This window comes from Protopterus annectens, chromosome 3.part1 (assembly GCF_019279795.1).
Source record: "Protopterus annectens isolate FY-2018-M chromosome 3.part1, PAN1.0, whole genome shotgun sequence".
NCBI lineage: Eukaryota > Metazoa > Chordata > Ceratodontiformes > Protopteridae > Protopterus > Protopterus annectens.
The window spans coordinates 1,358,239,509-1,358,255,029 of record NC_056732.1 but is presented as its reverse complement, the minus strand read 5'-3'; positions in this window follow the sequence as shown (position 1 = coordinate 1,358,255,029).

The following is a 15,521-nucleotide window of genomic DNA, read 5'->3' as shown; positions in this document are numbered from 1 at the left end:
AGTATAAAAATACATCACAAGATTAAATATAGAAAATCTAATCACAATGTTCATATACAAAAATAATCGACTGATTATAACTGACCCAAAAGTCAAAACAATAGATACAAATGTATTATGGAAAAAGTGATTGGTTGTACATTATGGAGCCACCTAAATATAGGTCTACATATATCATAATATCATGAAAACAATGTATGAAATTGATAGTATAAACAGAGATAGAAAAAACTGATCAATAATAAATTACAAAAGCTTAGTGATATAAGATATTACCTCTCATAAAATATACAAGAATCATTATTTATAAATGATCATTCAAACCAGGGGAACCCCCCCCCCCCCAGGTTAATGATCCAAGATCTCTCTTTTTTATTAAGAATATCATGCCACTTATTTTTGGAAAAATTGAAATCAACAATTCTATCAATATTAGTGAATGAAAATTTGGCTATATTGTGAGTATGAACATGTTTATATAATGCATTAGTTGTTACTTTGTTGCGTATATTGCTTAAATGTTCAGAAATTCTAAGTTTAAATGGCCGAGAAGTTTGGCCAATATAGAAAGCTGAACACTGGCACTCAGCAAGATATATTACCCAACAACTACTAAGTTAGACAATGTGCGGATTTCAAAGACGTTGGAAGTGTTTTTACTAGAGAATTCTTTAGTTTTCAGTACATATCTACAAAATATACAATGTTCACATGGATAACAACCATATGCCTTAAATGCCCCCAAGTTCTTTTGTATTTTCCTCATGAGATTGGGTAGGTAGAGATTTTTTATGATTAAAATGGCCCCCTAAGGTAACTCCCTTTCAATAGGGGAATTTGCATCTATCATCTAAAATAGTGGTGAACAGACATTCTTGAATTTGTGCTGTACCTTTTTGATGTTATCAATGTACGAGGGGAAAATGCAGACATATGTGTAACATATTGTGATTTGGGCATCTTTATTTGACAGCCATGTTGTGCTTGTCTCATTGGCATTGCCTGTGCTCATATTGGTCACAAAACCATTGTACTGAAAATGGTTAATGTGTTGCAGTGCTAATATTATGTTTTCAGAGAAAGAAATGATTAGCCAGCTATGTTATATAATATAAAGAAATATCAGCAGCCATCTATTATCAATTTATGGCCAACCTTATTTTCTTCAACTTGTGCTGATTGAGGTAAAAACATACTTACAGCACATGTCAAGATGTGTTAGATAGAAAGAAAACACACACACACACACACACACACACACACACACACACACACACACACACACACACACACACACACACACACACACACACACACACACACACACACACGATCAGGCATATAACACAAGTCTAAGATAAACTTACATATAGAGCAAGACAGTGCTGATGAGTTTGATGGTCAAGACAAAAATGCTTAATGCTCTCTGATTCCCTCTGTTTTTAAAATCACATTCCTAGTTCACATTACATCATTCTTCACACTTCCCTAGGTTACATTACATCATTCTTCACACTTCCCTGGGTTCCCAGGCTAACAGAAACTACATAGGTTCATAGGTAGGTACTAGGCTATCTGCCTGAGGGCATTTATAAGCCTAACCAGAGTATGTTAACTCTGGCCTTAAAACAATAACAAGAATGCCTTCATCTAGACCAGCCGGAGCCGTGTTTACATCAAAGGGTCACAACATGCTTTACTTGGTCAGCAGAATGCACTGTTGTTACATTTTTGCAGTTCCATATGTAACACTATTTTTACCATTTAAGACAACAAGCCTGTGGTTTACATTAATATTTACAGATGACAGAATTATCTCTAAAATTCTATCTCGATAGTCTGGCAGCCTTCATCTATCTTCACCCAATCTTCACAGACACCAAACTACCAAACACACTTTTTACTACATTTCTGCAGGGAAGCTTGAATCAGTGGGGTTAGGAAATTAACTTTTTCCCACTGTAGTGCAATCTTGGAGTTGGTATATTTAATTTATGGGGGTGTGTGGGGGGTGGAGCCCCCCACATGGGGGGGGTTCAGGGATGCTTGCCCCCCTGCAGAAATGTAGGTAGTAAAAAGTGTGTTTGGTAGTTTGGTGTCATTATATGTGAAGAGGATGTTATTTTCTTGTGATTTTTAGTGTTAGATGTTATGAAATTCGATGTTATGGGTTTTAGATGTTCTGGTCTCAATGTTATAAAATTAGATGTTATGGGTTTTAGATGTTTCAGAGTAGACCCATATATATATATATATATATATATATATATATACACACACACACACACACACACACACATATGCACACACGTACAGAGAGACATAGTTAAAGTACTTCTGATTTCCCTTTCCTATTGTTTAAATACAAGGGCACATAATACATTCAGCTCCATATCATGGTTGCCATCAATGGTTACATTTCCTTTCATACCTCTCAACCTCTTAGCACCAGAAATCTGGTCAAAGCCTAAAATAATGGTAGACAAAGGCCTAAAATTAGGGACAAGTTTTAAATATTGCCCATATAAACTTAGAAAGTTGCACGAATAACAGGATTTGTGTTAGCATGAATATTCTGAAGGATATGAAGTCTGAAATTCAAATGTATGTCATTATTAATTGACTTCAAACCTTAGTGATTTGCCACAAAAACACAAATTTTATGAGGAATAGATGAAAATTAGGAGGTAAATAAATCTGGACATTCTGTGAAAAATTGGACAGCAGAGATGTATGTTTCCTTTGTAGATTAGAAGATGCTTATGCACTCCACTGGTGTAAGGACTGAATCAACCAGTGAAAGACGTCTTTTCTCATAGATCTGTGCACCAGATATGCATCTTCCCCTAGAAGGATGTCACTAGAAACCATAAAATATCTTCTTATAAACAGTATCAGGGCACCTAGTTCATAGGGTTGACACCGGTCTCACTTTCTACAGAGAAGTCCTGATTTGGACAGTTCTGTTCTATTGTGGTGGAAGGTCATGAAAATGGTGAATGTGCCAATATTTTTCAAGAATTACAAGAATAAATATTTTCTGACTTTTCTCTAAATGTCACAGGCATCTTTGATACAAATTTATGTCATATTAATATATAAAGTAGTACAAGCAACCAGCATTTAAAGTTTAAAGCTTAGAATTTCAATACCATAATGTTGCTTATGTAAATGTGTCAGAAGAGGTTATAACTGCCTTTGAACTACTGACTGATGTAATTGCTTTGTTTTGCTGTGAAAGGCATGGCTACATCAGAAGCAGCTGGGAATCAGTCTAGGTTTTATTTTTCTTTGCAATAAAGACAGTGGAGAACAGATTCACACCTCTGTCTTTTTTTATAAGCTCCTGTTGACTTCCTGACATCAGCAGGAGTAGTTACCTATATAAGATTAACAGCAGTACCTGACAGGGTAAATTACATCTCTCTGTGTCTGTGGTATGTCATGCAGGTAGAGACAAATTCCTGTGCAAGATATATGAGAAGTTAAAGGATAACAATGGGATATTAAAGCAGACTGCTCAACCTGCTGTCTCTTTTAGTCCCCATTGTTTAATACAGCCACAAAAAAATCATCACTGCAGCTTTAAAACGTAATGCAGTCAACTGTTTTACTTCTCAGGCTTCCTACCTTTCCGTACTGTTATACTTTCACTTTGCAATACAAGTTGAAAAAGCCCTAGCTGGCTCTTAAATGATGATGTCACATCTGCCAGAGCTTTTGCTGTAGTTGCCCGGACGTTTCTTCCCCCAAAGTGATGTAAGCGCTGCCTGATTTGCATGCTGTATAGAAAAGCCAGTGAACCTCCCAAATTGTGATGTCAGAGCTGCCTTGCCCAGCCCACTCTTAATCTAATATTACTGGGTATATGCTGTGTGGAACTCCTTTTTCAGTGTAAGTGTACCCTGTCGACTGCATTTATCTGAGGGATTTGAGGAAAATTTACATTGCCTGCATCTTCTCCAGCTTTTTGTGTGTGGGTGAGTGTGAATGCACGCAGGGGGGGCTGTGTGTGTGTGTGTGTGAATGCACGCAGGGGGGCCGGTGAGTGTGTGAATGCACGCAGGGGGGCTGGTGTGTGTGTGAATGCACGCAGGGGGGCCGGTGTGTGTGTGTGTGTGTGTTCCATTCCTGGAAATATTACAGCAAAAATGTCAAACTAATATCAATTTTCTGAAATGCCCTACTGATGTGACAAAGCACAGTGAGGAAGTACAGGCAAAAGTACAGTACCAGCTGCATAATTTTAAAAATGACCATGCATATACATTAATTGCATCTTTTTACATAGGAAGCAGATGTGTGTCACAATTAATAGAGAACACTACATAAGATTACATGAAGTATGAGAGACTGTAATTTTCTTAAATAACCACTTAAAAAAAACATGCAACTGCTGTCATGCAAGTCCTTGAAATATATCTTTTTTATAGTCTATCATTTGTTAGCTATTTAACCACAGTGTAAGGAAAAAACTGGGAGTTTGGCTTGCAAAGAAGTGATTTCTCCCAGTGCTATAGAGTTTGGATCTAAATTTAACAGGAGGAGTGCAACAAAATAGTGTCCCACTGTAAGGAAGGAAAGGCTGTGAGAAGCAAACATTACATTAGTCTGGTCACCTGCTGTGAGCTGTCAATCACATGCAGATAATGGGTCAAATTACCCTTAGTTCTTTAACAGCTAGGGAAGGTAGGTGTGAAGGGGGAGGGGACTTACCTTGAAGAACTAGATTTCTTTTGTCAAGCCTGGATTCAAGTTAGCATTTCTAAGAAGAAACAGCAATAAAATGCACTTTTCAATTCTGTTCTGTGGCATTTGCACTGCTTGGGTTTGAAGTAGTCATTGAAAAAGGATAAAATGTTAACCAAAACTAGGTGTTTACAACACAGCAGTGAATTCCTGTAAATGAGTGCAGTGACAGAAGCTTTAGGGAAATAGTGGCAGATGTGATGCAATTTTTTTTGAGATGAACAATGTATACTGGGATACATAGAGGCAGACTAAACTTTTGGAATTCCTTCAATATGCCAGACTCCATGTGGCCAGACTCAGAAATTATGTATAAAAATATCTAAAAACCTGTAAATAGTCCCAGAGTGGTGTTAAAATGTAGGAAACACCAAACCATGATAAAATAAACATGTTTTTTGAGTCTGAGGGTGCGGTTGTCCTTTAAGCTTAAGAAAGGATGGGTTGGCTTTGCCTTCCTTTGAAATGAAAGTTTTATAAAGTACAAGCAGCGTTCTGGTACCTACAGAATACTGGAACCATGTTGTAGGGAGAAAAGCATCTTAAGGTTTGAGTTAAACTGTATGAGAAGGTTGAGTTTTCCTTTAATATACAGATGTGTGATCTAAAAATGATATGCAGACCTGGCAAGGAACTACACAAAATACATAAAATGAATAAGGTACATTTATTAGAGAAGCATGAAAGGCTGATAAGAATTAGAGATTATTTGGCAACACAGTAATTATCAATCACAGAAGAAAAAGAATTTCACCAGTATACCGACAGTGAGTTATCACAAATACTGGAAAGAAATCAACAAAGATGGCAGCACTACTATGAGAAAAAAAGACTTAAAAAGGTGAAGACAAAGTAAAAATCCAAAAATGATGATAGTCTGTATCCTGAAGCTGAAGCTATTGTAAAGGAGCTGAATCAGTATCCTATGCAGTATATGGGGAAAATGTTAAGCTGTACAGAAGAAATCACAAATATTATGAGATAAATGTCAATACTGAAGTTCTAGAAAGATGAGAGACTGGAATGTCACAACCAGTCCTGTTACATGAAAACAGACTGTGAAAACTGAAACAAGAGATGCAGAGAGTCTCCTATAGTTGTCTCCAAATGACCCTGAAATACAGTAAGAACTGTCCCTAAAACAAAATAGATGATCACTGCAAATACTGCTGTTAAATTTTCCAATATGGTAGACTATTGAAGAAACCAGACAGATATATGGATAGCTCTTGGGTTAAAATAGATTCTAATGATTGAAAACATACATTATTAAAAATGGCTTCTATGTGTAAAATAACATGAATTTTGATGTAAATAATTCCTTGCATGTGCAGAATACCATTAAAACCAATTTACAGTGATTAATGTAACATTATGCATGACGCTAACTCATAGGTATGTAGTGTAAATATAGTTTCTATTTAAAAAAGGAATGCAAAATATGAGATGCATGCCTTTAAAAGGTAATGAGCTAGCTATAGTGCCATGTCATGTGGTACACAGCAGTTCTGGAAAGTTCTGGATTCATGTTCTGAAAAAATGAGCTGCAGTGTAAATTTAAAGAATTAAGACCATATATGTCTCTGTGTGTTATTTACTAAACCTCCTGACATGACAATAGACATCCAAAAGTATATTGTAAGATTTTTTTGGGGGCTTGTACCCACTACACTGTCCTCACTCTGTGTATCCACTCTGAAGTTACATTATTAACTTAGAGGTATAGGAATGCATAGTATTACAGCAAAATCAAATATTTCCTACATTCCAAGGTAGTGGGACTCTGGAGTTAGTACTTTAACTTAGCAGATGGGGCGAGGGGCTTTTGAGGATAGGTACACTTTTACAAAAACTTTACTTAACAATTTGGTTGAAATATATTAGTAAAGCTTCTGTTTTTAGTAGGCTGAAAGCCAGCAGTGAAGTATGCAAACTGTGTCTTGTTTACAGATGCATGTTAAAAATGTTGCGAGCACACTCAAAACCCTGAATTATCTTCTGTTCCTCCTTTCTCCTTTTCCATTTTACTAAAAAAAAAAAATTTAAACTTGTTTCCTGCCTTTCTTGTAATTAGTCTAGTCCAGATGCAGATTTGCTGTATCCAGGACTGTTTCATAGGTTCATAGGTAGGTACTAGGCTATCTTCCCAAAGGCATTTATACACCTAGCCAGAATGTGTTGGCTTTCGCTGCCCCCTTAGATTAGTTCCCTGTGCCTCTGTCCAGCAGAGCCACTGAAGTGATCCCTGGGGTAAACTTTCTGTTTCCCATCCACTTGTCAAGGTTTCTCTTAAAGAGGGTTAGCGAGGAGCTCTGCCTAATGTAGATTGGAATCTTGTTCCAAAGCATGGGAAGTCTCTGGGACAGGAATCTATCCTTCCAGCACATCCTATTTATTGTTGTGGTGAGGTTTAGATCCCTAGAGCTTATGGCTCGAGTGGATAAGGTTTTCTTTAGGTGGAGCATGTCCATCAATTCTGGGTTGGACATGGCCTTGTATGCCAGGCAGAGATCACCTCTGAGCAGGCGATATGCAACCGAGTACAGCTGGAGTTTCTTCAGTCGAGCTGCATAGGGTATCTGTTTGAGGCCAGTAATCCACTTGGTGAGGTGCTTCTGTGGTCTTTCCAGCTGTTGTAGGTGTCTTGTAAGGTACATCCCAAATGGGGCATTGTACTCTATGATGGGTCTGATGAGTGATGAGTAGAGGGTCACAATAACCTCTTTTGATCTGCATGTGAACACTTTTGTGATTAGGCGTGCCACATAGAAGGATTTTCTAACCACTTTGGCAATGTGATTATCAAAGGAGAGATTACTATCTACTTGGGTCCCCAGATCCCTTATTACATTTTCCGTATTTAGGGAAATACCACCTATAAGGTAGTTTGTGGGTACTTTGTTTTTTTCCAAAGGGGATGACTATGCATTTTTTGGCATTTAGCTTGATGCCATGATTTTGACACCAGGTATCCATCTCAGTGAGACACTTTTGGAGGATGTCTGTGTCAGCCAGAGAGTCAATTATAACCCCTAGTTTGCAGTCGTCTGCGAACCTGGTCAGCCATAGTCCTCCTGTACTTACCTGTACCTCTGAGAAGTATATGCTGAACAGGAGGGGTCTTAGGACTGAGCCCTGGGGAATGCCACTTGTAACCAGTTTAGAGTCAGGCCTAGCTCCCGCAACTCTCACCATGTGGGTTCTATCCATGAGCCAGTTGGCAACCCATCTTGTGATGTAGGGGTTTATGTTCAGGCTGGTGAGCTTGTCTATAATACCAGAATGGGGAATGGTTTCAAAGGCCTTTGCGAGGTTTAGGTAGGCTGTGTGTACCACCTTTCCATCGTTTAGAGCCTTGGTAACTGTCTCAAAGAAGTCCACCAGCTTTAGGAGGCATGATCTGCCCTTAACAAAGTCGAACTGGGTAGGGTCCATTGTTTGGAGGTTCCCGATGTCTCTATTAATGAGTATCATGATGATGTGCTCCATAGCCTTGCAGACCAAGCTAGTCAAGCTTATAGGGCAATGGTTCCCGGGGTCTGTTGTGGCTCCACCTTTGTGGAGCGGAATAACCATTGCTGTATACCACTCTATGGGTATGTAGCCTGTGAAGAGGCTGAGTTTGAACAGTGTGTTTAGGTGAAGGGTTAGTTCGTCTTTGAGCTCGTGTAGGACACAGCCTGGGACACCATCTGGTCCCATCGATGGTGTGTTTTTGGCTTTGGAGAGGGATTTTTTAACCTGAGTGTCTGTGATTTCAGGGGCTCTGCTTTCTTCTGGTATGGTTATGGGCCCTTTTGGGGGTGAGAAGGGGGTGAAGTTTGCACTGAACCTGTCTATCAGGATGTTGGCGGTATCAGTCGGTTCAGTGTATTTTGCACCATTCTGCACTAACTCTGAGCAGATCTGAGCATTGCCACTTAGATTCTTGCCATAGCTAAAGAATGCCTTGTGGTTATCTTTGGAGTCCTGGGCAATTTTTCTTTTGCAGCTCGCCTTAGATAATTTTATGAGGCATTGTAGTTTCTTGCTGATACTGATCAGGGATGTCTTCCCTTCTTGAGATTTTACTCTTTTCTGTACTAGTTTCCTCCTTCTATTGTATAGCTTGTTTATGGCAGGGGTCCACCAGACTGGTTTCCTTTTCTTGGAGGAGTGAGTCTTGGTTTTGCTTGGGATAGCATGATCCATGCGTTCTTGTAGGTGCCCATAGAATGCATTAGTAAAGGATTTTGCAGCTTGAACAGCGTTATCCTTTAGCATGGGGGCTTTGAAACTTTCCACCTTGGTCTTAAGTAATGTGAAGTTTGCGTTTGAAAAGTTTTTCATGGTGGTTTCCTTGTCCAGGGGTGGGGACAGAATGTGCATATCCAAAGTGATTTGTTTATGGTCAGATCTAACCAGCGAGGGGTTGACCTCCAACCAGTTGCCCATGCTAGTGATGACCAGGTCCAATATGTTGTCACCTCTGGTGGGAGTGTTGACCAGTTGATTCAGGGTGTTTGAGTTTATAAATACTAGGAAACTTTGGACAAGGGAGTTAGTACTTGAGTAGTTCTCCCAGTTAATGTTTGAGTAATTGAAATCACCCAATATTAAGGTATTTGGTATTACCTTTATGTTTCCCAGCATTTCCAAAAACACGGAATGGGGGTCCTAGGATATGGTGGGTGATCTGTAGCAAGCTACAATTTGAATGATGTTTTGCCCATTGTTAGTTGCCACGTGGATCTCTGAAGCATTGTGCTGTGCCACTAACCTGGAGGTGTGGGTATCCTGATGAATATGGATATGCCCCCGCCTTTTGTATTTTGGTCCGGGTTCTGTGGCCAAAATGTATGGTATGAGTTGTAGCCTGGTAATGCTGGGGTGCTCTCTGGAGCCTTAAACCAGGTTTCTGTTACTGCACATATATCAATTTTCTCCGTACTGAGGAGTGCCTCGAGTGCATGCATTTTGAGATTTAGACTTCTGGCATTGAGTAGCATTACCCTCAGTTTTTTGTTACTTGTGCTATTTACGGCGCTGGGTTTGTCTTTTGAGCCTTGCTTAAAAAAGGCAGTATGGGGATGGCAAGAGCCTTGGCCAGTATTTAAAAGCCTAAGGGTGACAAGTGCAAGCCGTCTCTAGCAAAGCAGTGTGGCTTGTCGAGCATGCCATCCCAGGCGGACAGACACTGGATCCCCTTTGAATGACACCAGAAACTTAGCCAATTGGTGAAATTGATAATTTTTTCTTTATACCGTAGTATCATTCTTGGTGAGGGCAGGATGCTACTCAGGGTCAGGGTCATACCGGCCTGGGCTACGTGATCAGAGAGCTCTTCCATGTCTCTTTTCATGTAGTCCAGGGAGGTAAGGCTCAGGTCATTCACACCAACATGGACAATGACAGAGTCATATTTGTACTTGTTCTGGAGTGACCTGAGTGCTTGTGTTATGTGGCAGATCCTGGCACCCGACAGGCAGCTAACAGTAACCTTCTCCTTAGTGAGTGGGACATTAGTGTGCCTGACTATAGAGTCACCTATTACTAGTATGTTGGGTATGTTATTTTGCCTTAAGGGCTGTGATTGTGTGGCACACTGGTTTTGTGAAGTATGTGTTTCATGGTTTGTGTTGGAGGGTGGAGGTTGCTTGGATGTCTGCTTTGGAGGTCTCTGTTGCTTCTGCAAATTTTTATTTTGAGCCTCCAAGTATGTTTTTGTGTATTTATGTGTGTTTTTTGCCAGTGTTGGTTTAATAGGTCTATGTGAGACTGGTGGTGTGATGCAAGTATTTCCCTTCTCCTCTTGACTGTCTGATCCAGTCTTGAGTTGAGATAACTTAGCCTCCAGTTTGGCTGTATAATTGCATCTCTCGCATGTATTAGTGTTTGGTGGTAGGAGGAGAGGGTTGTCTGTGTACATGAGGCAGTTGTATCATTGCCTCAAAATGCCCAGATTCACCAGTTGGACTGGAGAGTACACCTGAAACTGCCCTTTGGACATGCCTGGATAGGTACAGTGAACTGTTTTACTGAATGGCTGGTAAGGTCGAATAGAGAGCCTTGTCCTTCTGTACAGTATAGGGGGGTCTAGTGCTATGGTTTATAAGTGCTTGCTATGAGTTTTGAGCAAATGCTGGGCTGAGAAATGAATGGCTTGAGTGCTTAAGCTGAAAATTTGTCTAGTTCCAAGGGAAAAATTGAAGAGGAGACTTTGTGGAGCCGGGCTAGCTAACCAGTGCTGCCCGGCACGCAAATCCGGGTAAATTCATTTTTTATAGCAGGGAAATTAAAGAGATAGAAATTAGCCCAATATGGCCAATAAACTACTAATTTCTGGGCTGAAACCACTCCTCCAGGGACAGATAGGCTACTCAAAGCTTCTCTCTCTCACAGGTGAATAGAGAAACTTCCTTCTATCCAAGTAAGGTATGGGCAAACACAGAGATTTGTAACACAGCCCTGAATTCAGCACTAACCTGAAAACTGGACTATACTACCTTAGAAAGATGGGAAACAAGTATATTCTTTTTTTTCAGAAAATAAAGCAGATACAATTAAAAAAATAACACTTTAAATGCACAGAAAAGGATACTTATTGTTATATATCTCAGATCAGAGTTGTAGTCAATGCCCCTAGTAATAAAGTAGGAATAAACACAAATACAATAAAAGCAGATGAATAAAGTGCAATTTTTTATTATATATATATATATATATATATATATATATATATATATATATAAATTGAAAATGAGCAAACTGATTTAAACAAGTTACCCAATTAACCAGAAAAAAGCTCAAAACTGAGCCCTGTTCCAGCAGTCTTCAATCAAACAAGTGCAGAGGAATCTTCTCCAAAAAAAGATGGCCTGGAGCAGTGCTCAAGTTATACAAACAAAGCTAGATTCAGTAGGCCTGAAGTTGGTCTATGCTACAGCAACAAGGCGCACCAGTTTCAGAAAGAAACAGTTCAAATAAGCAGGCACAATAAGCCTGTGGCCAGAAATTCCCAGCTCAGAAGGGCAGAATCCAGCCTTTCCTCCCACAAGAGTGCAGACCACAAACCTTCTTAATGTAGAATAACTGGCCTGAAGCCCAAGTGCTTAAACCAGAACTAATACACTTTTAGAATAGCAGACACTGAGCCTTCAATCAGCAATTCCCAGCTTAGAAGGATGTAAGCTACCTGTCCTGCCACAACAGTGCAGACCACAAACCTTCTTAATGTAAAACAACCAGTATGAAGCCCAAGTGCTTAAACCAAAAGGCTACTACCAAGCAGTAATAAATGTAGCAGAATAAATAAAATTGAGTACTTTTAAGAAGAGGCAAAAGCAAAATAAAGTAGGAGGAAACACAAATACAGTAAAAGCAGATGAATAAAGTGCAATTTTTTTGTTAGTAAAGTGCAAGGAGAGAGGAAGGGAGAACCTAAGTGGGTTGGCCTTCTCAAATCTTCTCTCTGTATTAAGTAGAGTGAACACTAGACTCAGAATACGATCTCACTGTACTCAGTTAAGTGAGCAAATGAGATGGACTCAGGAGGAGTGTTCATATACAGACTTACTGGAGGGGCAGGCAATTCCAGAGCCACCAACACTAACACCAAAATAAGAACAGGGAGGGTGGCTGGGGAACTAACTGCAGAGAGATACACAGCACACTATTCAGTGGAACACACAATTAGGCAACAGAAAAAATGAAATACAGTACTTTTAAAACTGCAAGTTTGTACTTAACTTCAGCTTCTAATGCAAGTGATTGTAGCCAACCAAGTCTCTCAAAAGTTGAGCATAAAATGAATTCTCAAACTTTGTGGTTAGCACTTAAAAGTACAGAGGAAGCCCTCTAGGCTAACAGTTAAACATCAGATAACAAAGAAGTGAGAAGACCACCACCCCCTCTTATAGCAGAGAGACACACAGCACACTATTCAGTGAAACACACAATTAGGTAACAGAAAAAAATGAAATACAGTACTTTTAAAACTGCAAGTTTGTACTTAACTTCAGCTTCTAATGCAGGTGATTGTAACCAACCACGTCTCTCAGAAGTTGAGCATAAAATTAATTCTCAGACATTGTGGCTAACACTTAAAGTACAGAGGAAGCCCTCTAGGCTAACAGTTAAATATCAGATAACAAAGAAGTGAGAAGACCACCACCCCATCTTATAGCAGAGAGACACACACAACCCACTATTCAGTGAAACACACAATTAGGTAACAGAAAAAATGAAATACAGTACTTTTAAAACTGCAAGTCTGTATTTAACTTCAGCTTCTAATGCTGGTGATTGTAGCCAACCTAGTCTCTCAGAAGTTGAGTAAGCTTCTGAGCCCCCTAACCCTTCTGTGTTGGAGGGAAGGCTTCTAGCTTATCAGTGGGAGTGATAAGTACTAGGTAGCCTGTCTACCACAAGATGAGTGGTTTCTGGCCTAGAAATTGTAGTTGATTTGCCTGTTTTTGCAGTTTTTTCATCTCTTTCAACTTTCTAGTTTAAAAGTCTGTGTCTGCACTTGTTTCCCACCTTTCCTGTAACTAGTCTAGTCCAGATTGTTGTATCCAGGACTGTTTGTAAGCTTCTGAGCCCCCAAGCCTTTCTGTGTTGAAGGGAAGCCATCTAGCTTATCAGTGGGAGTGGTAAGCACTAGGTAGCCTATCTACCACAAGAGAAGTGGTTTCTGGCCCATAAATTGTAGTTTATTGGCCGTTTGGGCAGTTTTTCCATCTCTTTCAAATTTCTGGTTTAAAAGCCCGCATTTGTGCTAGTTTCCCACCTATCCTGTAACTAGTCTAGTCCAGATACAAATTTGCTGTATCCAGGACTGTTTGTAAACTTCTGAGCCCCCTATGCATTTCTGTGTTGGAGGGAAGCCTTCTAGCTTATCAGTGTGACTGGTAAGCACTAGGTATCCTGTCTACCACATGAGGAGTGGTTTCTAGCCCAGAAATTGTAGTTTACTGGCCGTTGGGCAGTTTTTTCCCATCTCTTTCTACTTTCTGGTTTAAAAGCCTGCATTTGCGCTTGTTTCCTGCCTTTCCTGTAACTAGTCTAGTCCAGATACAGATTTGCTAAATCCAGGACTGTTTGTAAGCTTCAGAGCAGTGCCAAAATGTCTTCTCTTCAATTTGTCCCTTAGATTTGATAGTTCTCTCCTCTCCTGCACTTTAATTAGTTTATTAGTCTAGCACTTTGCCAGACTTCTTGACTTCTTGTAGCAATTATTGTAGCACACAAAAGTGCTACCAGCACTAAACGTTCCACAAGAAAAAAGCTCCAGTACTTATTATTAATGCCCACCCCACCAGGCATGTTGAAAGGTCAGTTCCCTGTGCTTTCTCCTATTAACCTGGTGAACTTGGGCATCCTGAGGCAATGTAGCAACTGCCTCATGTACACTGACAACCCTCTCCTCTTACCTTCCAACACTCAGACTTATGAGAGATGCACTTATATATCCAAATTGGAAGCCACGCACTCTCCAGCCAAGGCCAGAAGAACTGGTCAAGAGGAGAAGGTCAAAACTTGCACCACACCACATGAAACACATAGCCATCCAGAACACACACCAGCACTGCCTTCACATAAAAACACAAACCACACACCCACCTTCATGGTGGCTCCCAATAAAAATCTACCCAAACAGCAGAGACCTCCAAGGCAGAAATGCACTCGACCACCACAACACAGCACTAATCATGAGACACATAACTCTCGTAAACAGTGTGCCACTCAACCAAAGCCCCTAAGGAAAAACAGCATGCCCAACACACTAGTAATAGGTGACTCAATAGTGAGGCACACTGATGTCCCACTCACTAGGTTGAATAAGGAGAAAGTAACAGTCAGCTGTCTGTCAGGTGCCAGGATCCACTACATAACACATGCACTCAAGTCCCTCAACAACAGGTACAAATATGACTCTGTCATTGTACATGTGGGTGTGAATGACCTGAGATGTACCTCCCTGGACTACATGAAAAGAGACATGGAGGAGCTCTCAGATTATGTAGCCCAGGCCACTATGACCCTAGCCCTGAGCAGTCTCCTAACATCACCCAGAATGATGAAGATGATGCTCAGCTGGTGAACCTGGGAATATTGAGGCAATGTTACAATTGCCTCATGTACACAAACAACCCTCTCCTCCTCCCACAAAACACAAATACATGCGAGAGATGCAACTATACGGCCAAACTGGAGGCTGAGCTCTCTCAACATAGGACTGGCAAGACCAGTCAGGAGGAGAAGGTTACCACACACACTATAGACCCAGTCTCACATAGTACCATCACAACCTCAAATCATACACATAAACACACAAAGACATACTCGGCGGCTCTGATCAAAAATCTACCAAAACAGCAGAGGCCACCAAAGCAGACACCCAAACAACCACCACCTCAGAACACAACACCTGCAACACATAGACCTCACAGTCAGAGTGTCAAACAGTCACAGCCCTTAAGGCCAAACACAATGCCAGACACACTAGTCATTGGTGACTCCATAATCAGACACACTGACGTCCCGCTCACCAGACTGAGTAAGGAGAAGGTCACAGTAAGCTGCCTGTCGGGCGCTAGAATCCGCCACATAATGCAAGCACTCGGTCTCTCAACAGCAGGTACAAATACGACTCAGTCATTGTCCACGCTGGTGTAAATGACCTGAGACATACCTCCTTGGACTACATGAAAAGAGACATTGAGGAGCTCTCTGATTATGTAGCCCAGGCAGGTATGACCCTGACCTTGAGCAGTATCCTACCTTCACCAAGA